Source organism: Dermacentor andersoni, chromosome 1 (genome assembly GCF_023375885.2).
Source record: "Dermacentor andersoni chromosome 1, qqDerAnde1_hic_scaffold, whole genome shotgun sequence".
Lineage (NCBI taxonomy): Eukaryota > Metazoa > Arthropoda > Arachnida > Ixodida > Ixodidae > Dermacentor > Dermacentor andersoni.
This window is the reverse complement of record NC_092814.1, coordinates 188,770,764-188,791,669: the sequence shown is the minus strand read 5'-3', so window position 1 is coordinate 188,791,669 and position 20,906 is coordinate 188,770,764.

The window sequence follows — 20,906 nt, the reverse complement described above, 5'->3', positions numbered from 1 at the left end:
ATATTTCTAGGAATTATATTTAACGAGTATCTGTCTTGGTCACCGCACAGAGACGCCCTGAAGGTTGATATTTCTCGCGCTATATATGTGAATCCCAACCAGGTCACGGCATATTCTTCAACAGAATGTGAAACGTAATATTTACTCCTCGCTAATACACTCCTGGTTCACGTGCTGTTCCTTGGCGCGGCGGCTCAGCGCGGCTGCGCGCGTCCTCTCTCGGAAGCTATCTGCAGTTGGATCGAAGGCTCGCTGACCGGATATAGCTGACGGTTTCGTGTGCGCCGTGTTCTAGCGCGCGTAGTTCGCCTTGAAGCGAGGCAGCACGACGGGGAATTCGCTCGTTCTGACAGCGAGCGCCCGCGGTCACCGAGTGAGGTGTGTTTTTGTTTGCATGTGCGCGCGTGACGGCGTGCTTGTCAATTCAGTTAGTAAGCAAATGTTTTCGGCAGCTTGCGCAGTTGATTAAACAGCTAAGCTTAATTCTTATAGCTGTCCAATAATTTGCTGTCGCAATCAATGCTTCGCCTGTCGGGCGAAACCGGGACTTCTTTTTCTTTTTATACGTGTATGTATGTATGCAGTCTTTAAAGTGTTTGTTTCGTCATAATACCGCAGTTGTAAGGGTGAATCAGCCCAGCAAGGCAACTAAAGCCTTTAGCCAAGTCCCCTAAGGCGTATTTCTAGTAAATCTGCCTTGAATAAATAAATAAATAAATAAAGAGAAAATAGGATAGCATATTGTATCCCAATATAGATTCATAGAATACGAAAAAGCATTTGATTCAATAGAGATACCAGCAGTCATAGAGACAAGGAGACACAATTTCTCCAATGCTATTCACTGCGTGCTTACAAGTATTCAAGCTATTAAACTGGGAAGGCTTAGGAGTAAAGATCGATGGCGAATACCTCAACAACCTTCGATTTGCCGATGACATTGTTCTATTCAGAAACAATGCAGACGAGTTACAACAAATGATTCAGGACCTTATCAGGGAGAGTGTAAGAGTGGGACTGAAGATTATTATGCAGAAGACAAAGATAATGATAAATAACCTGACAAGGGAACTAGATTTCAAGATCGCAAGTCAGCCTCTAGAGTCTGTGGAGGAGTACGTTTGCCCAGGTCAACTAATCACAGGGAACCCGGACCATGAGAAGGAAATTCACAGAAGAATAAAAATGGGTTGTATCGCGTACGGCAGACATCGTGAGCTCCTGAATGGGAACTTACCGTTATCATTGAAAAGGAAAGTATACAATCAGTGCATTTTACCGGTGCTGACATACGGCGCAGAGACTTGGCGGCTGACAAAGAAGCTTGAGAACAAGTTAAGGACCGCGCAAAGAGCTATGGAACGAAGAATGCTAGGCATAACTTTAAGAGAAAGAAAGCAGTTTGGATTAAAGCCCCTACATCCACGCGTCACCGCCGACCAGGAAAGCGGCGGTGGCGCGTGGATGGAGGGGCTTTAGTTTGGATCAGAGAGCAAACGGGCATAGACGATATTGTAATAGACATCAAGAGAAAAAAAAATAGCGCTGGGCAGGTCATGTAATGCGCAGACTATATAACCGTTGGACCATTAGGGTAACAGAATGGGTACCAAGAGAAGGGAAACGCAGTAGAGGACGGCAGAAGACTAGATGGAGTGACGAAATTAGGAAATTTGCGGGTGCTATTTGGAATCGCTTGGCGCAGGACAGGGGTAATTGGAGATCGCAGGGAGAGGCCTTCGTCCTGCAGTGGACATGAGTAGGCTGATGATGATGATGATGATGATGATGATGATGATGATACCAATATGCTTGTGCGGTTTTTTTCGTGGAATGTAGGGCTTAATGACTTATAGTAAGTGGGCCATCATTTGTTCTTTGAGGCATTTCCACTAACACACAAAAATATGGATAAATTAATTGAAATTCTGGGGTTTTGCGTGCCGATATGATTATGAAGCACGCCGTAATGTGGGACTCCGGGTCAATTTCTACCACCAGGGGTTCTTTAACGTGCCCCCAATGCACGGTATACACGGGCGTTTTTGCATTTCGTCCCCATAGAAATGCGGTCACCGTGGCCGGGATTTGATCCCGCGACTTCAAGCTTAGCAGCGCAACACCAAAGCCACTAAGCAACCACGACGGGTATGGATAAATGGTCACTTAACTAAGCGGCAAGGATGGTTGGTTTGATTCTATATAGAGCTATACTCGTAATAAAAATACCAGTAAATGTTAACGTTAACAGTTTAACTCGCGTATGGAGGTTTATCATATTGAAAAGATTGTTAGCTTTTTGCAAAGCATCTAACCTCATTTTTCAAGGTTCATTACTGAACATATTAATTAACATTCACATCACCACTGCATATCATATCTAAATGCTCATTATTCACAAATGCGTAAAATGCTTCCAAGTAATCCAAAAATGTGCTCATAGTTCCATTTCGGAGCCGGTAAAAGTACAATGTTTCAGATTTTCAGTGACAGATTCGCAGTCACTCGTAGTTATACAGCAAGTCTGTAACAATCCACAAGAATGATAATCTTTTTCTCTAATAAGCATATACCACCACCGTGGATGTTTTAAATGGAACATTATTTTAAGAAGGCAGGTAAAAAACTTTTGCGGATCTTGTTTCTGTTACGATTACTTGCATCGAATATGCCGTCTAACTCTCGAAAGAAAAGATGGAGATCAAATTGCTTGTTGATCACGCGGTGGTGATCGTGCCTGCAAAGTATGAAACGGCTGCGTGGTGTGAACACGGCCGAAATTTCTAACATATGGCCGCACGCCCTTCCTCTCCCGCGCTTCGAGCAAGAGAGCCAAGGTCACACGCACAAATGCCTCTACTGCCTCTACGCAATCCGCAGTGTTTTCAACGTCACCGGCCATGGCACGTGACTTTGGTTAATCATCCAATACGGAACGTGCAATTCCGCCACAGGAAATGCACCGGGCAGCAAAAAAAAAAAGAAAAAAGAAGGAGGCGGGGTTCGTCACGTAAAGGTGACGCGATCCCTTGGCTCTGGTATGAGAGAAGGCCGAGGAGGAACGCTGCTTGCGGACGCTGTAGAGCAGGCAAAGGGGGAGAGCGTCACTGTTGATAGTGATGTTCGCCTTCTGGCCCGACAAGGTAACAAGACACTTCAAATTCTTCTATCTCCTGCTATCTCCTCCAATAATGAACAGATTTGAAAAAAGTACTTCGGTAAAGCGCTCCCTAAACGACGACTTACAATTTCCAGTGTATAACCATCATTAGAAATGGCGCCTATGAGAGGCATTTTAATAAAATACACTTCAATGATTTCTTATGCGCTTGTGCTATATCCTGTCACAAAGGGGATTTCGATACCTTAGGGGCAGCGTTGGCCCAGAGGTCTGGAGCTTGAGCAGCAGCGAAGGAGCGGCCTAGGCAGAGGCGACTTAATGATGAACAAAACGTTTAATTACATCGCTACGTGAGGAGCTAGTGGTCAGCTCCACAAGTTGCTCGACGAAGGGCGAGAGCGACACTTAAAGCTTGTGCTGCACGCTGAAGGTTAGGGACGCATTTTATAGCTGCCTAGGTGCAACCCCGCCGAAGAGAGGAAGGGAAGCGACTGGCTACGTGCCCGAACAGAGAATGTCGGCTTATGGGATATTGGCATGGGGCCTAGCTTTCTTAGCGAATCCCTCAGAATGGATGTGCGAAGGGGACACAAGATGTACGTAGCCTTAAGTGTATTTAATGTAGTTGCAACGGGATATTAGTGATAGTGGGAGATGCTATACGCAGCTTCAACTGGCGAGCAGTGGTTACAACAAGATAGTGCTATGTCGTGGTATCATTTGGCATTGTGGCTAGCAGTGAGGTTGCCACTTCGTGTGCCCGCTAATACGTCCTTAAGGTTTGGTGGCTCACAGATGGCATTGGCATATATGCAGCAGGTCACAAAACAAAGCTTGGAACCTTAGCACGGCCGAGTGGGTCAAGATATTTCGTTATGGTGACGATTACCTTGTCTTGTTTCGTGCTATGCCTAAAGAAGAAACATTGGCGAAGCCGACCAGAATTTCAATGGATATTGCACCAGCTTCCCTGGACTTTTCTTCGCCGGGGAGCTGCCCGCAGATTGTCAACTTCGTTTTCTTGAGCTCACGATGCACTTCAGTCACGGCCACACCTACTAGACCTATGCCCCGTGCTCACAGAAGTGCCTTCTCTGATTGACCTCTCATCATTCAAAAAATGTGAAACGCGCAATAGCTGACATCAGGAACGCCCTCGTTCGTCCGAGCCCTCATCAAGCCGCACAGAGCTTCACATTGCAAGTACAACGATTGACGTCACTGACTCTTCTGATTTTTTTCCCCTGTACGGCGTGACGGAAGTTATCCTGCGCAACTTTCGGACGCAAGATAACGCGGGCAGTGGTCAAAGCGAAAGTCGCGGTGATAGCCTACTTGCGCAGCCTCTCACACAGGGTGAAGAAGGCCGCCGGGCGTGCTGGTGTGCGATTGGTTTACTCCGCACCCCACAAACTTGGTACCAGGCCTCTGCAAGCGAGGGAACACCACTCGACCTGAGGAGATGGGATGCAACAAAAGACATTCCAGACGCTTCGTACCCTGCAAGGCCGAAATCGTGCACGAGGTCCCCACGTTCTGCGGCGGCTTCTACATCGGACAAACCGGTCATTGCATCAATGGCCACCTGAGAGAGGATGTCAGAATCTGAAGTTAAAAAGAGGCAGTAATTTGGCCATTCATTGTGCCAAATGCGTGTGCGAGCCCACTATCCACAAGACGCTTATTTTGCGCAGGTATCATAGCACGTACGCTCGTAAAATCTGCGAGGCATTCACTACGCATTGCAAGGAGCCGTATTGTATCAGCTCGCCATCAGTTGCCTTAACTGACAGAGATTAACTATCTCCGCGGCTGAACATTAGACGCTCTTGCTTCGTTTTTCCTTAGCACGCGGGCGGCTTTCGGTTGGTTTTCCTGGCGCTTTCTTTTTTTTTTTTTTACTCAATTCTGTCACCATGTATTTTGAGGTTACAAAATAAATGCACTTGTTGGTAATCAGCGCCTAGTCCTGCCCTTTATTTTTTGTCCCGTTTGTCGCGCTGTGTTGCAGTCATGAAAAATATACCTGGAACCAATACATGATTTTACAGTACTTAAATGTGCCGCATCATCCCAACCTATACTGATACTATCTTGCATGACGCTCTTGATATTGTACAGTTTACATGCTCACCGAGGGAGAAAAATAATGCCGAGTACTCCCAAGATTCCAGACACCTTCTGCTCGGCCAATGTTACTGAGACTGCCTATTTAACGGCGTTTCAGCCGCCACGTGGCAGTGTACCGGAGCGCCATGTTTCTCTCGCGCGACACGATTACTGCCCCGCGCAGCACCACACGCACTGTGCACGTGTGTCCACGCAGGCGTGGCGAACGACTCCCTCTACGCGGTGCGGTACCAGGCGAACCATTTCCAGAGCCGGTACGTGAACTCGTTCGCATGCATGCGCGAGACAGTGGACGTGTTCGGCGTGCTCCTAGCGGCCCACTGGCGCCAGAGCACCTACAGCCTCCGCGAGCGGCGCCGCCTCGATGGCCTACTGAATGGCGTCCTGGATCATGCGGGCCTGCGCCTGCGCGATGCCGCCTGGCCATTGCTGGACAACGGCACGCGCCTCGAGTCACTTCAGCGCCTGCAACAGCTCACCGTCCGCGTCTGGCCCCGCGAGCGTTTCCACAGCGAGCAGGCGCTGCGCCGGGTGCGCTGTGGCCTCTTTTGATCCTCGTTTGCTGCTGTTCCCCACATTCATGCTCCTATAGGCTCGCTCAAAATTTGAAATTTTGCGTGCGTGCGTGCATCATAACGCACTGCCCGAGTAGGGGCCAGAAATATTAAAAAATAACGTGACGGCAATGTTGGGCCGCGGTCAGTCTAGAGTACGCGCTCGCAGAGGCAAGCGTGCGCGTATTCCTCCTGGCCAGCCGTATGGCTGAACGTAAATTGTGGACTCCTCTGGGCTGTTCGTGATTCCAGAACGACGCCTCGTCCCGTCGTGACACAGTGAGCCGTAAATTACGCGCACTGGTGAAAGTACTCGCAGACGTGGGGTTGCTCAGCCAGGAAACCTACTGCGCCGAGTGATGTCGCCATCGACGCGCACATGCGTGCTGTCTGCTGCAGGAGCTGTGTATAGAAGCGCTACATCAGTGCACGGTGTTGTGTCCGTGTTCGCGAACAACCCCCAACCAACAGCCCCTGTCCGCAGGTGCAGGCTGCGGCTTACGCGTTCTCTTCGGTTTTTCTCATTGCATGACTCGCGTCTTGAAAGCCCAATGTGCAATAAGCACAGCGTATGTGAGCATCATAGTGCGAAGCTCTGCATAACGCGTCGCTGCCGAACAGACTTGTGGCCCTTGAAACGCCGCGCCGACAGACCACGCAAGGCAGTGCGCACACAGCCCTCCCATGGTTGCGCAGAAACTACAGGCTCCGCCCAGACGGTGTTTAAGAAATTTATGTTGAAACATATTTTTGATCAAAACGCATCACACATGGTTAGCTTCATGTAAGAGTGAAAACAGAAACCCAATTGCATTTATTAGGACATTGAACATACTTTCTCCGCGTAGGAGTGTAAGAATTGTCACTGTCCACTGTCAGCGATCTAGCAATTTAGAATCCTCAGCGTACGTACACGGCATTTACTAGCACCGTCTGTATTTTCTATGTTCTTTTTGAAGACAAGGTCTTCGCTGACTTGAGACGGCGTTGGCGTATCCGGGATTTCCTGATCTTGCAACCAATTCCAGAAAAAAACTGCCCTTTCGCCCCTCCAGAGCGTCGTAGCAAGTTGCAAAAGGTATAAAAATGTAGGTATCAACGAGACAAGAAGCGGTGACAAGTCGCAGAGTAGGTAAAATTAACGGTACAGGCCTAATTAGGACCAATATAGTCGGAAAATAACCACATTGCGTAATACTCCTTCGAAAGGTGCACCGCCGCAAATACAGAAACGCTGAAGCGAAACCGCCGTACGGCCCACCTTTGGGAAATGGAGCGAGTTAGCTTGGACTAAGCAGGGTTTGCATGAGACACTAGTGTCCGGAAAGCGGCTTAGCCGGTGTCCACGAGATACAAGAATTAGTCGGACAGTACGTAAAATTTACGGCACGGAAGCAATTAGCGCCAATATAGTTTAAAATTAGTCACATTGCACCCTAGACTGCTATCAGCCCACCTGGCCTCTTGGCAAAAAAAGAAAAGTGTGAAACAAGTGTCGGCGATAAATAATACAAGCTCGACGCAATTGCGCGTGAAATGCGATACGAAATAAGTGAAAAATGAACATGAAAAAGGGACAGAATTGAGATATAATTAACATTTAGGCGTCGAATTATCTGAACCACCATCCATGTACGCCGACCTTGTCTTCGTTAGCGTTCACACTTGGTCGACAATTTTTTTTTCTTAGATACTCAGCAATAAGTAACATTGCGCCCCGAGCCTTCGATCCTGCTTCACTCAGGTAAATCCCAAGGCTGTGTAAAGTTCGATTTCACATTAGTATTCCGTTCGCCCGACGTTACCACATCGTCCAGCTGTCACCGTTCTGAGTATTGAATGGTGGGCAGTTTCTGAGTACGAATTGTGGTAGTCGCAAACCTTGCGTACACCAGCAGAATTCTTGCCCAAACTGTATCCTTCTGTAACATATGGCCACCACAAATAATGCAAAATGAAATGACTCGAATGTTTGTTCTTGCGAAAACATTTCGATACGATGATTCAGAAAGCTGCTATCTCGGCACTCCTAGAGGCGATAACCGGGACGCGGTTTGCGGCAGAATAAAGGTCCTGGAAAAGCGCCTATTTGCTTCAATATTGCGTGCTGGCACGCACGCACTCATGCATGCAAGCGGAAACCGTCTCGCGATGTCAATATCAGGCAGGCAGACGAAGCACATGAGGATGCCTTAAACGCACCTGTTTGCTTTGGCGAACTTATGCATCAAGAGATAAGACAACCAACGCGAGTGCTACATCTGTAAAAAGGCACAGTCACTTGCGCAAACAAATATACTCGTAATAATATTATCCAGGCGTGTTGTCAAAACAGCCACATTGATTGATTGGTTGATTCGTCAATTGAGCACTTTTCCTTGAAAGTTCAAGGGGAAGCGAGGACTAAGACGTGCGTACATGTCTGACAAAGGTCCTCGTCCCCACATGCATACATTTCAGACAACGGTTATTACATATATCTCATTATATATAGCATATGATGCTGTTCCAGTTAAGCGGTCATTGGAAAAATTAAACGACAATCTAAATACATTCTTCTGTGCGTATACAATATTTCAGGGTACACAGTGCATTCGGGAGAAGTTTCAGTAGTTCAAGGACCACGATTTCAAAGGGGCTCGCCGCTCTTCTGCACGTTGGGGCGCCTGCAAATGGGCCTAGCACCAGATCTTGTCACTCGCGGAGTAGGTTCACAACTACCGACAAGTACTGCACATAACTCCTGAAACCAATACGTCCACCCATGCAATTATAACGACGCTCGGTATAGCTACGAAACTAGGGGCCGACTGCCCGTATCTGCAGGAGACTCACGAGTGACGCCGCATAGCTGCATCATATAATCAGCTCTCTCGAACCCAGAGTAAGTACTTACGACGCGCAGTTATCCGCTCGTCAACTTCACTGCATCCTCCAGCAAGCCCTTTTTTGACACGGCGAACGCGCCAAAAGAACTCGCAATTGAACAGGTGGCACTGTGCATGCAGGTGTTCCGGCGCTTCCCGAGCACGGCTTGCTCGTACGTAGAAATGTGGATCAGGTGTCGGCGCCAACTCAGCGCCTTGCTCGTGGGCGACGCGGAGTTCCACCACGAGCAGCACAGGCTGCCGCTCTCAGACTTTGGGCCGCTGGTGCAGTACGACCAGCTCTCCAACAGTGTATCGGCCGCCATCGCCGCATTGGGTGCACCCTTCTACTACGCCTACGGCATACCGGCAATGTGGTACGCACATCATCTGTACGGAGACTCGTACTAGTGCGTGTGCCGGGAACGGCACGCATGTCGCGAGCTAATATAGAAGAATCACACCGGCAACAGTGGTTTGCGAGTCGCTACCCTGAAGTTACTTGTAAGGTCGCCGCCTGGTTCCACACTAAATAAGTGAAACCAGTCATCTCTGCTTTTGCGTCTCCTCTTCCGATAAAGAATAAATATGTTCTTACAGTCCAGACAGATAAGCCATACGCGCCCGAATTTGCGTCTGCTATCTCACACGATTCCCTCTCGCTGTTCGTTCATTGTCCTTGGGCTCTCGTCACGTAATTTCATAACGATTGGGCACTTATGGGCACTTACTTACTTATGGGCACTAATTACTTGAAGTCGGAAGAAAAAGAAAACAACAACAGATGAGAAGACGCATTAAAAAAGCTCAAGCACTGACTGCCAATTGGTTTGAAGATGAGTGTCACAATATGTTGCAAACCAAGAACGCGACACAGGGCACAAAGAGAACCATAAGACAAAGCGCTGACTAACAGCCAAATACTTTACTTCTAGAGGCGGTATATAAAGGCATGCGGAGGGGCACACACAAGGGAAAATGATCGGCATGGAAGATAATATACTTCTTTCGTCACGTAACGGGGACGGGGAACGGTCGCGTATGCTTAACAGGGGCTTCTTCTTGGGGATGTCGGTGGTTTCTGCTAAGCCATTGTCATTGCGCGCAGAAAGAGATATACGAACGAAGGACACGCGCACAAAGCATCAACTATCAAATGATTTAACGATTCAAACAGTAAACCATAGGGCACAATTTCTGCGCACGCGAAACAAAAGACACAGATGGCACGACAGTGCTAGTTTATCTCTCAATCTACAAATTGAATACAAACAAGTGCATCTCTGCAGAATATAAAGTAACCAAAGGGTCACTGACGCAAGCGGAACCTTTCTTCCTCATAAAATGTGCCTCCGTGAGAACGCGTGCTGTTTTCCCGTACAAAAATGACTGTTGATTAACCATTGATATATTGTTGGGGAATTGTTGAAACAACGGACTTCAACAAATTTTCAAAAGCAATTGAGTTCGCTCAACACTTGCACAACAATATTACCGTTGAGTGTTCTCAATAAACAATTTATTGGGTAATTTGTGTTGATTTTTGTAGCTGTTTTTTTGTTGTGTAGCAGTTGAGTCCAGAATACAATAATTAGGACTCGCATATGAAGACATTCCAAAAATTTAATGCGAAGCGTTCCAACCTCATTTCTGTCACTTTGCGGTAGGTAGGTTCTTCTTTCGCCTCGTTTTCACAAAAAGAAAATAATGTGTGACCGATGGGGTGGCATTGAACGTCGGCCGTCGAACCCGGTGCTCTTACCATTAGGCCACGAACGCGCACATGCTCCTCTCGTTCGAAAGCCAGTAAGTTCTGAAATGCTTGACGCGAGCGCAGCGTGCCACTTCCTCGTGCTGTCGCTGCAGGTGGCGCTTTCAAGCGCCTATCTCTGGGACCGCCCCACTTTCGTAGCCGTTTTCCCTCTGTGAAAACTGCAGCGTTAGAATGGCTTCATGACTGCCCAAGTTCATAACGATGTATTTCTTCGCCGGTGTACAAATGCCATCGTCGTTTTAACATGCACTAGATGACATAGCAATTGGTACGATCCAAAATGAGCACGTTTCGGGGAGCTGAAGAATGCGAAGTTCACTCGCAAACACGGTGACTACGCGCATGTGGAGTTCCCCAAAAGTAGACACGGCGGCAGCGCGGCCGGCGATAAGATAGGCGCCGGCACGCGACGACGCTACCTTCGAGCATCCGACGCGCTGTGGGAACCGCGTAGGATGCAAGCGGCGCACACGCTGCAAACATACACGTGAGAGATCTTCGAATTTCCTGCGACGCACCCTCTGTCCGGAAAGTAAATATAGCTTTTTTTATTCAACGGCCGTGGTACTAGAGATCAAACAACGAACACGCTTTGAGATCGCAGCGCGCAGCCGCTATAACCATTGACTTCAAAGAGCTTCTGGTTCAGAAACAGCTGCAACAGTATCGCAGCTAATCGCTGTATCTGCGGCTGCTCCCGACTCTCGCCTTGCAAGAAGCATGCGATTTGTTTGAGCCTCGCCAAACTGTCGTCTTCTCGTCTCCCAAGCCTGCAGGACAGGTCCCGTATGTTCAGTTAAATACATGGAGGAAAGAAACTGAGGAGAGGCCCTACCCCCTCCGCGCGTTAGCAGAAAAGTGTGGGGGAAATGACGTAGTGGGTTCTCCTCTTTTTTGCTCATTTTTTTATTTCTTTGCTGTAGCGGCCACGTCTTTCGGGCCACAATGGCGACTTTGTTATTGTTCTGTGCGCTCACACGTGTTGCTCCGCAGGTTTCGTACCGTGGCAAAGGCGCCGTGCGGGCAGGTTTGCGTTGGTCTCCGTGTTTTGTTGCGCTGCGTTGTCTGGACCGTGCTCTACCGGATGTTGCTGTGGCCAGGTGGGACAGGAGGAACTAAAGTTCGTGAAATGAACGCGCATGCAACGCTGTACGCAATGTACCGCGCCACGGCAATGGCAACGGACGAAGGAATATCCGCGGGAAATTTTGCCCTCTTTGGTGGAATCATGCTAACGTGCTAACGATTGTTTAGTATTGCTGCGGAGCGCGCGCGTCCGAGCAGCACGGTTGCGCGCAGCGCGGCGTGGTTTCGCGAGAAATGTTAACAAGAGAGGAGAGCTGGCCCGATAGGTGGAGCAACGCCATGAGCAACGCCAACTTCCGGCTTCACTTCCCAAAGAGTGACGTCAGGGCCTCTCCTGAGTTTCCTTCCTCCGTGCGTTCGGGTGTGTGTGTGTATGCGCACGCGATTGCAACCGTTGTAGCTTCGGTTTGAGCACACTTTTGCAACAGTACACATCGTTACCGCTAGTTTCGTGGTCGCATATTTTGGTCGTAGTATTTGTTGTTTACGCTACAAATTAGGTTGTTCTTAAAACTTTATGAAGGTTAGTGGATGAAAAATTATTACTAATTAATTAGTGGTTTCTCCGTGCGGTTATTTTGTGTTTGAAAGGTTTTTATAACTCCATACGATAGTGAAGCTGTGAACGGCTTTCGGACTCAGTTAGTTGGTTGCCGTTGTGTGGTGGTTCACGCCTCGTGCTTTTTGATGAAAGTATTTTTTTTTTCTTTTCGGACATCATGACGCGCACATTTTAGTGAAATGGTTTAACGACGATAAGTGGGACGTTTATCCGTTGAAGTCGTTGGCTGACCCAGCAACTAGTCTTCGACTGATGTGCGAGCCAGGCTGTTTTGATGAGTTGCGCGGCAGAGGTCATGATGCCTGTTGGAGAGAAGGCACCCCGAAACAGTCGCAGCCGAACTTCTGCAGATAGGTAAGTAATCTCGTTTTCTTGGGCGCGTAGCCTTTTTTCTATTTTGACATTGACAAGCGTGAGATGTTAAGCACACCGTTCACTTTCTTCAAGCAAACCGTATGCCCCGGAGCGAAAGCGCGCGATACTAACGCTCGCTGCCGCCGTCACTTCGTTTGAAACAATAGTAGGCGAAGAGGCAGCGGCGCCCCACGTGCGCAAAATTGCATTGCTTCATTTGTTCCTGTCTAATGACGTTTCCTTAATTTGTATGAGAGAACACAATTGGAACATAAGGATCAGCTTCTCTGAGCAGTGATAATTTTGTACAGTGGCCACGCCATCTTTCATAGGGGCTCACGTGGGCCGTCTAAGCGCTTGTTATCGCGTTCCGATACGTGAAAGGCGCGCTGCCTTTCAAGGTATTTAGGCAGGCACTACGAGCTTAGGAGAACCGCGACAAATAATTGTGCAGCTGGTGTGCAGCTGTGCTACTTTTGTACCACACTCGTACCGGAAGGCAGTGTTGCACTTCACGCTTACGCATTTCGTAACCATGGCTGACTGACTGACTGACTGAAAAACTTTATTGGTCGAAGTATGTACAGGGAGTGGGTGGAGCAGCCCTTAAGGGGCCGTTCCTTATAAAGACTAGGTGGGCTCCTAATTACAGGAGCCCATTGGCTCCCGGCCATGGCGGCCACATTTCGATGGAGGCGAAATGCGAAAACACCCGTGTACTTAGATTTAGGTGCACGTTAAAGATCCCCAGGTGGTCGAAATTTCCGGAGTCCTCCACTACGGCGTGCCTCATAATCAGAAAGTGGTTTTGGCACGTAAAACCCCATAATTTAATTTAATTTTTTTATGCCCATTGGCTGTAGCCGCGGCTCGGGCACGGCCGACCAGGGCCTTCTGACTTGCCAGGTCGGAGCAGCCGAGCAGGGCCGCCTCCCAGTCCTCCCGGGTAGGGTTGGGTATAGGGGGAAGGTGCGGGGTTCATTGGCATGCCCACACCATGCGGAAAATGTCCGAAGATTTTTCCTCACAGTGCGGGCACTTCCCTGTGCACGCAGGGTCGAAATGTTTTTGGACTGCCGGGCACAACAGTGTTTTAGTATAGAGGCGAAGGAGTAAACGCTCCTCCGCCTTCGTGAGGCCCTTACAGGGCTTAGGAAAGATTGCATGGCCGTATTCGTAGTGTTGGGTGATTTCCTTAAAGGTAAATGCCGGATTGGGGTCGGAGCCCGCAGCGAGGGGAGGCGAGTGCAATGCCCGGAGAGTGAGCGCGCGGGCAGCGGCGTCAGCCGCTTCGTTGCCCTCGACACCCTCGTGCGCGGGAGTCCATACTATCGTGCGGGACGCGGGGACCCCGAGATAATTGCTGCCTTGAAGTAAGCGGTACGCCAAATAGGGAATAAAGCCCCTTTCGATGTTTCTGCAGGCCCCTCGCGAGTCGCTAATAATGACCTGCGAGTCCTAATCTGCGGCGGCGATCGCGATGGCCACCTCTTCCGCATGTGTTATGTCTTGTGCTTTGAACGTAAGGCCGTTCACCGCGGTGTTTTCGTGGACAACTGCGGCCGTATACCAACCCCCATGGTGCGGGCCGGAGGCGTCCACGTAGAATACTCCGTGCTTGTTCCCATAATGACGTGCCAATGCTTCCGCCCGCGCGAGGCGCCGGCCACTATGGTCGTCTTGTGTCATGTTGGCCGGAAGAGGGCGCACGTGCAGGGCGTATCTCCAGATTTCCGGGATGCGCACGCGCTCTTCCGTCAGTGTTGGATGATGGATGTGTAGTCGGGCAAGAAGGCGGCGACCCGACGGCGTCTTTGAGAGTCTTGTGTAGTGGTTCGTCAAGTGTGCTTCTCGCAGTTCCGCGAAGGTGTTGACCATTCCCAGGCCGAGGAGGCGCTGGTTGGATGTGTTGACCGGGAGGTCGAGAGCACGCTTGTAAATTTTGCGGAGAATCACCTCGAGGGCGTTCTCGTCAAACCTGCGAAGGTGGAGGTAAGGAGTCGAGTACAACACTCGACAGGTTACGAATGCGTGCGCCAGCCGCAAGGCGTCTTTGCACCGTAACCCCCCCGCGTTTATTGGAAACCCGGCGAACCATGCGGCCCACCTGGTCCCCCACCTTGTGCAGTTTGGCCAGTGTTGTGTCGATTCGGCGTTGTTTATGAATAAAGAGACCCAGTACTCCGATCTCATCGTGTTCTGTGATGGGTCCATTTGGGAGGGACAGTTCGATTTTGGTAGTGCACTTGGGCGAGGGGCGAATGTGCACAAATTGCGATTTGGCCGGGGAGCATTGAAGGCCGCAGCGGCGGGCGTGGGCATCCACGATCTCCGCCGCTTGCTGCAGGTTGGCTTCAATGTCTCCTACCGATCCGTGTTTAGCCCAGGTGGTGATGTCGTCGGCATACAGCGCGTGCTGTATGCCTTCTACATTCCCCAGCTGAGCCGGGAGTTTCAGCATTGCCAAATTGAATAGTAGGGGTGAGAGGACCGCGCCCTGCGGGGTACCTCTGGTGCCTAATAGGTAGGGGCCGTGTTCTTCATCTTGTATCCGGATGTACGATTGCCGGTCGGAGAGAAATTGCTTAACGTATTGAAACATGTGTCCACAGTTGGTTTGGGAGGGGTGCGTCAGAATTATGTCGTGTGTGACATTGTCGAAAGCCCCCTTCAAATCGAGGGCGAGTACTGCCTTGTCATTGAGGGGGTATTCGACAGGATTTAGAATTTCGCGGTCTAGTTGAAGCAGAACATCTTGCGCGGACCGGTGCGGGCGGAACCCGAACATGGCGTCTGCGAAAACATTTTGGTTTTCCAGAAACTCGGACAGCCTATCTCTCACCGTAGTCTCCATTAGCTTTCCCGCACAAGACGTGAGGGAGATGAGGCGGAGGTTGTCCGTGGTTATGGCTTTGCCGGCTTTCGGAATGAAAGTGACCAGGGCGGTCTTCCATTCGATTGGGAGGGGTGCCTCACCGAGCCAGATTGAGTTTATGTATGCGAGGAGCGCCTCGTAGGCCGGATCGGGAAGGTTGGCAAGTAATTTCACTGTTATTTTGTCTCTTCCCGGCGCCGTTCCTCGCTTCATTTTAGTGAGGGCCGCCTTCAGGTCATGAAGCTGGAACGGTTAGTCCAGCTCCGCGTTCTCGGAACCTGCATACGAGTACGCTGGCCCTCGGGGGTCCTGTTGTATACAGAGGTATTGATCGCGTAGCTTGCATGCTAATTTTGAGATGTCTCCGTCGAAACTATGGATAGCCCGTTGGAGATGTTTTGTCTCGGCTCTGGTTTGAGTCGGATCGATCAAGGCGCGAAAGAGACGCCAGGTGCTCCGGCTAGACATTTGTCTAGCGGCCGTGTTGCATCGGTCCACCCGATTCGAGTCGGCGAGCTGGGCCGCGTACACTGCCGCTCGTTGGGTGAGCTCGGCGATGCGAATTTTGAGCTTCCGATTGTGTTTTGGCGGCGCCACCTGCGGACGAGGCTGCGCCGCGCCTCCCATAGGTGCAGGAGGTGGTTGTCCACCTCCGGCGTGGCTTTCGATAGTTGAACTTGAGTTTCTGTCGAACGAAGGTGTGAAACCAATTCTTGTGACCACGCGTGGTAACCTTGTTCGTGGATAGGGGCCGAATTAGTGTAGTTTTGCCGGAACTTGGTCCAGTCGGGTAGGCGGGCTTGGGCGTGGGATCTTGCCAATAGTTTGCTTCTGACGGTTGTGTTGAGTATGCAGTGGTCACTGCCGAGGATTTCCTCGGTGTTGGCCCATTCTGCGTGTCTAATGTTTTTGGTGAAGGTAAGGTCCGGACACGTGCCCCGAGTCACGTAGTTACCCACCCGCGTTGGATGCGCAGGGTCGGTGTGAAGAGTCAGGCCCAGCGTGGACGCAAGTTCCGCTAGCTTGCGCCCGCGCTTTTCTTCACGCACGTACCCCCAGAATGTGCTGTGAGCGTTGAAATCGTCTACGATTACCAGAGGGTCCCTGCCCGCAGCCTTCAGGGCGCGACTGAAGAGGGCTGCGAAAGTTATTTTTGAGCTTGGGAGAAGAATAGATGTTGAGTATATGTAATGGTGCGTTTTGTTTCTTAAGCGGAAGAAGGGTGACCATCACATAGGAATAATCAGTATTGAGTTCCAAATCAACCTGGTTGGCTGTATAATTTTTGTGCACGCAGATACAGGAAGAGGGGTCCTGCTGGAACGTGGTATAATTTGTAAGGGTGGCGCCACTTCCTGGCTCCTGGAGGGCAACCACCGCGGGGAGTGAAGCGAATGTTGACAGGAAAAGCCGGAGGTCCGCCCGCATGGCGCGGGAGCGGAATCCCCGGCAGTTCCATTGGGTAATTTGGATGGGGGTGGCCGAATTGGTACGGGGAGAGCGCCGAATTGGAGGGCTGTCCGCCATGGTCATTGAACGGACAGACCGATTGCAGGGACGCTGCTCCGGAGCCAGCACTCGCGGGGAGGGGAGCATCCTCCATTCCGGAGAGCGAGCAGCTGTCATTGTCTTCTATTCAGTTTCAATGGTGCGGCGCGACGTTTTCGGACAGCGCCCAGACACGTCTTTGATAAGACCACCGGTTCGTCGGACACCATGGATTGCGCGATCTGTTGTGCGACGATTGTCGGTATGTTTTCAGTTATTTTGGCGATGGCGGAGGTGATTGCCGCGGAAATTTGACTTTCTAAGGTATTGAAACGGGCGTCCATGCGCGCCTCTAGACGGGCCTCAAGGGCAGCTTCCGCGCTCAGTGCTGCCTTTGGTGCCGCGGGCTCACTCTCCATAGCCTCGGTTGCGGGGGTAGAGGGGGGAGTGGTAGGCTGTTTTGACTGCGATTCCAGGAGCGCAATTTTCTTCAGCAGCGTCTCAATTTGGCCCTCGAGAGCTGCTATCTTGGCTTGCTTGGCACTGCGCGCCGCAGGGGGGAGGAGGTAGGGGAGGAGGAGGAGGCTGCCCTGCCCGTACCGCTCACCTGTGTTCCGTGTTTCACGGCGTTGGCCCAGGCCCTGGCCTCGCCGCGTGGTGGCGACGTCGACAGCTTTCCAGTGCCGCCGTGTGGTGGCGGCTGCGTCGGTGGTCCCTTGCCGGCTCCTCCAGTAGGTGGCGCTGGCTTCTCGGTGTTGCTAGGTGTTGCTGGAGTTGCTGTTGACCCGGCTCGGTGACTCACCGGGGAGGCCAAGATGGCGGCTCTTCTTCTTGGCCGCCATTTTCCTCTTTGTCCCGCCCTTTGGGACGGCCATCTTGTGTGTGCGGAATTTCGCCGCACACTCCCGCGAGCTTGTGGCGTGTCCACCGCCACAAACAGAGCACCGCGGAACGCACTCGTGAGGGGCCCGCACCCCCTCCCCAAGCGGGGCTTGTTGCCCGCAGAGTCCGCATGTGTCCTGCTGCGTGTTGGGAAAAGCATCCGCTCGGTGGCCGATAGCCCCACACAGGCCGCAGGCCGGGATTGTCCGGTAGTAGGTTGGCACTAGGATGAGCATGTTCTCATAGTGCACAAAACGCGGTTTCTCCCTCCCGGCGAAGGTTACCCGTGCTTTGTTAGATGAGCCGAATTTCCTCACCTCGACGATGGTGCCTGCTCTCCATTGCACCTGATGCCGAAGGGATTCGGTGGTGTCAGAGTTGCTGACGACGATGACGCCGTGGCAGACATCGCCTCCGTCTTGTCTAAGGTATCCGTGGAGCGGAATCGCCCCACGCTCGGTGTTGATTAAGAAGTCCCCGAGGAGCTGATCTGCCGCCGCCGGGTTCGGGGTGTGGATCAATATCAGGTTTTGGTCACGGGACGGCAGAACCGTAACAGACCTTGCCACCTCAGGCCCGAGATAGGCCGTAATGGCGGCACCGTAGCGGTTCTCCAAAAAGGCTTGGTGCAGCGCCACATGTTCGCGTGGCTTGAGCACGACCACGAAGTCGTCAGGGCCCGGTTTTGGAAATGGGCGAGGCTTCCAGTTGGTAAGGGCCTTGCCTTTGCTTCCCGCAGCGCGCGAGGCAGGAGGCTGCGTCTTGCCGGCCGGTGTGCCGGAGGCGGGGGCGGCGGTGGACGCCGCCGTCTTGGCTTGAACGAGCGAGCGACGCGCGACCGCTTCATTGAGAAATTGGTGCCGAAATGTCGGAATAGGAGCGGAGTTTTGATCTTCTGATGTTGAAACCGTCATCCAGGCTATGGCGTCGGGATCGTAACCCTTCAGGAATGACGCGGGAGCCGTCATTTTACCTCGGGAAGCCGGTTCCACGCCGCCGGGCGTCGGCGTCGCCGTTTGGCCTAACGGCGTCGCCCTCGTAGGCGGGTGTAATTCGGTTGTAAAATCTTCAAAAGTGGTCCCACCTGGTGAACATTAGTATCCACGTGGTCCAGACGGTTTGCTGCATCGATTGACGTTAGTCTTGTAGGGGTGCAGAGGATTGAGCCGGGACTCCAGCCGAAAATCGACGGAGCCGATACGCCTCACGTCTTTCGCCGTCGCGGGCTAGCAGCGTCTCTCAGTAACTATGGCGGCCGCCCTGGCAATTTGGGGCTCGATGTCGTGGATACGATCCCTGCAGCGGCCGCATTCCAAAGGAGTGGAATGCAAAAACGCTCGTGCATTGTGCATGTATGCACGTAAAAATTTCCAGGAAGTCAAAATTAATACGGAGCCCCAACTGCCTCATAATCAGATCGTTGGTTTCGCACGTAGGACATCATAATTATTATTTTTTTTTTAATCCGTAGTGGCTCATCGTATACCATACGGTTAGTGTGATCCCCTTTTGTGCCGTAGCGGTTAAGCGCGCCTCGATTTAGGTTGCGCCTAATGATGCGGCGCACCGCAAAATATATTTCGCCTCTTTGGGATTTTCGGAGACTGGCCAACCGATAAGTCGCAGCTTCCGCGCGGTGACTGTACACGGATACACAGCGCAAACGAACAGAGGTGTGGTGACGACGTCGGCAAAGAACACAGCCGCCGACGGGCTCGCCTGATCGCCTATCACCGCCAAAACTACCGCAGTAAGCATCTTTATCTAGCGCAGCGCGTTTCCGTTGAAGGCGTACTGTACAATTTTAATTGGCGATAACCGAAACATGCCACCGTTCTCTGCTGCCTCTTTGAGCTGGACCGATCCGAATGTGCGTTGCTTGCAGAAGCGAAAGGAGCGTCACTCGGCGCGTTGTCGCCTCGAGCACCGTTTGCGCGGTGAAGAATGACGCGTGCATGAAGCTAGCTCAATGCGCAGACGCTACCGCGCAAAACGCGCAAGGGCGGGTACGCGACGTTCTGCTCACAAATCGCGTGGGATGATCGGAGACACGCCGGAGCGGCTAGCTTCAAAGAAGCCGTGCATGTTCTCACTCGTACAGGCACGCTCACGCTCGCATCGCTCTCGGCGTATCTTTAGGTCATTCCTGCTGCTGGACTTCTACCCAAAGATTCGATATCTGCTTGGTATCGGCTATGCACTGTCACGTGGTCTTTGGTTCTGCGAGAAAGCCGGGAATATTTCTCCCCGCTGTGAAACATCGCTGTGCGTGTCTTAGCTAACATTTACCGTAGCAACCCATTTCTTCCTTTTCTAGACAGCACTCGTAAAGAGTCACAAATTTTTACTTGCCAGTATAGTGTGTACTTCTATTTTGTGCGTAGTTATGTGCAGTGTGTGGCAGATTCTGAATCCGCGCAATCTCATTTTCTGTACGCATTCCCTTCTCGCAGGTTACGCATGCAGCAAATGTCCAGATGCTAAAGTGTTCTACGTCAAGAGCAGCTTGGCGTCGTGCAAGAGACACCCGTTGATATGTGGCTGATTCACTAGCAAGCTCGCATCTCTGTTGCCACTCTCCGTCAAGTGCGATTTTTAACTATTTCTTGTGCTGCTCTGTGGTGTACTAGCTGCCGCATGGACGCTGTGAAGGCTTCCTTTCGATTTGCTCTGGCTTTTAGTAGCGAAGGATGGGCAACCTTTTGAGGGGAGGTATTTCCTTTTGCTTGCGAGAATATTTACCAGCCTAACCAAGTGATAAGTGCGTACTGGAAACAGCAGCGCGAACAGAGGCGGACGACGGACGACGAAATAGGTAGGAGCACACACGAGCGCAAGTTCAACTAAGCTTATTTTTGAAGACAGAGGTATTAAACACGCTGGTCAACTTGACAAAGGTAAAGAGCCGTGCATGCGTGGCAGAAACAGCCACGAGCGACAAGAAAAAAATGAAAAAGCCATGTCATGTAGAATAAACGTGCGTGAAAAACGAGAATTATCGGACAAATCTTTCTAAAAAGCGAAATATCTGTCCGATGAGTGATACTACCCAACGAGAAATACTCTTGAGAACTGCAAGTCTTTCCCACTAAGGGCAACAGATAACTTGGTTATGCATTTGTTTCGTTTGTACTCAATAAATATTGCTTCTGGAACTCCTCTGGTGTTGAGGTATAGAGCAGAAAGAGCGGTTGTTTCATCACAAAGACCAGA